General features: G+C 44.0%; 1 non-coding gene across 1 annotated transcript; it reads left to right on the top strand.

Annotated features, from left to right (window-relative positions):
• Window positions 1-755: 755 nt before the first annotated feature.
• TRNAE-UUC (transfer RNA glutamic acid (anticodon UUC)) lies at window positions 756-827 on the top strand. Its single transcript has one exon. It is a non-coding gene; the product is annotated as a tRNA-Glu (tRNA).
• Window positions 828-2,550: the final 1,723 nt, after the last annotated feature.

Raw genomic sequence — 2,550 nt, 5'->3', positions numbered from 1 at the left:
AGTAAAAAATTGTTTTGTATCGCTATTGGACAGAGTAGCATTGGCTTTCCGTGGTGGCTCGGATGGTAAAGTGTCTGCTCGCAATGTGGGAGACCCAGGTTCGATCCCTGGGTTAAGATCACCTGGAGAAGGAAATGGCAACCCACTCCAGTATTTGTTGCCTGAAAAATTCCATGGATAGAGGGGCCTGGTGGGCCACAGTCCACGGGGTCGCAAAAAGTCGGACGCGACTGAGCGACTTCACTTTCTTTCACTTTCTTTCTTTCTGGACAGAAAACATTTGGGTTAATTTCGTTACCCGAAAGCTCGGCCTCTCTGTACACCCTTGCCGAATCAAATCCCAGAGACATAAGTTTTGGGTGAAGCAGGAAAGAATAGCTTTATTGCTTTGCCGGGCGAAGGGAGACACACACGGGGCTTTTGCCTCGAAAACCTGTGTCTCAAATCCAGAGAACTTAATGATGGTTTTCATAACAGTGGGTCAAATGTAGGGTCTTTGAAGGAAATGGCAACCCACTCCGGTACTCTTGCCTAGAAAATCCCATGGACAGAGGACCCTGGCCGGCTACAGTCTATGGTGTCGCAAGAGTTGGACGCTACTTAGTGACTAAACCACCACTTGACAAGATTGGGTGTGAAACTGCTTGCACTCCCTTAACCTCCAATCGGGTGGTTACTCTCCTGAACTTGATGAACGTCTCTGGGCCCTTTCATCCTACTGCAGGTAGCTTCTTGGCCGCCCCTCCTTTGTCTTCTCCCACATGGTCTAGCGGTTAGGATTCCTGGTTTTCACCCAGGCGGCCCGGGTTCGACTCCCGGTGTGGGAAAAAGGAAGTTTTTGTGTTTCCCAGGTGGCGCTAGTGTAAAGAATCCTGTCAATGCAAGAGACAGTAAAAGACTCAAAGGTATTCTTTACCTCTGAATCACCAAAGTGAAAGTGAAGTCGCTCGGTCGTGTCCGACTCTTTGTGACCCCATGGACTGTAGCCTACAGGCTCCTCCGTCCATGGGATTTTCCAGGCAAGAATACTGGAGTGGGTTGCCATTTGTTTCTCCAGGACATCTTCCCGACCTAGGAATTTCTGAACCCGGGTCTCCCACATTGTAGGCAGACGCTTTACCATCTGAGCCACCATGGAAGTCCTGAATCACCAAGGAAGCCCTTAATTAGCAACTATTCAAATCAGCCCTTTCTAAATCAAGGAAGGTGATGGAGGCAGGAGTCTTGCTACGAGAAAAGGGGATCAGAAAGATCTCCATGCCTGGGATCCCCACATGGCCCTTCTCGGTTTCAGTCTCAGCCTTCTACAAATTAATTACATACTTTTTAAGTGTTTTGATCAATAGTAAATAATAAATGAAATAAAAGTACACCCCTTTAAAGAACTGGATAATCCGCATTGCGGGCAGATTCTTTACCAGCTGAGCTGCAAGTGAAGCCCAAGAACACTGGAGTGGGTAGCCTATCCCTCCGCCATCTGATCTTCCTGACTCAGGAATGGAACTGGAGCTTCCAGCATTGCAGGTGGATACTTTACCAACTGAGCTATCAGGGAAGCCCATAGTTTTTAAATGTTCTAGTCAATAGTAAATAATAAATGAAATAAAAGTACACTCCTCTAAAGAATTGGATAATCACTGATAAGACCTGCTAGGCAATGCCCCCAAATATTAAAAAGAAATGCAATAATTCCTTTTAGCCTATTTCCAAACTTCGAGTAGTTTTTCCTTAACAAGAGTGAAGAGCTAAGGCTTAAAAGAGAGAAACATGGCTTTCTCTTTCTTCTTTTCTTTTCTCTTTTTCTCTTCTTTTTCTCCCTCTTGAAGAATTCTAGAGTTTTCTATATACCAAGAACTATACTAAACATTTTAGGAATATAAACGTGTTTAATCAGAGTAAAAGACAAATTGTCCCAAATTGATCTAGGGCAAAATGCTTTTGTAGGATCTAATGCACAGCTTCCCTCTAGGAAAAACAAAAACAAAATTTTTGAGAACATGTTGTCCACTAAAAAGATGCACAGGGTGAGAGTTGTTTTATTTGGGGCAGAATGAGAACTGCAGCCTGGGAGACTGCAGTACCTCAGCCAGCTCTGAGGAAGTATTCCAAAGAGGCAGTGGGGGAAGGTCAACATATAAGATGTTGGTGAAGGGGGAGTTCAGTGCAATCAAGCACCTTACAAAAGGTTTTCTACTAGTCAAGAGGAGCTTGGATTACCATAAAGGGATTTAGTACTTTTCTAGATATGAGAAGATACAAGGATTGGGATCATGAAATCAGTTTCTGAAAACAATGGCAGACTTTATTTTCTTGAGCTCCAGAATCACTGCAGACAGTGACTGCAGCCACAAAATTAAAAGACCGTTGCTCCTTGGAAGAAAAGCTATGACAAACTTAGACACCATATTGGAAAGCAGAGACCTCACTTTGACAACAAAGGTCCATATAGTCAAAGCTATGGTTTTCCCAGTAGTCATGTATGGATGTATGGATGTATGGATGTGAGAGACCATCAAGAAAGCTGATGCTTTTCAAACTATGGTGCTGGAG

This window comes from Bos javanicus, chromosome 2, assembly GCF_032452875.1.
Source record: "Bos javanicus breed banteng chromosome 2, ARS-OSU_banteng_1.0, whole genome shotgun sequence".
Lineage (NCBI taxonomy): Eukaryota > Metazoa > Chordata > Mammalia > Artiodactyla > Bovidae > Bos > Bos javanicus.
This window is presented reverse-complemented; position numbering and strand designations above follow the sequence as displayed.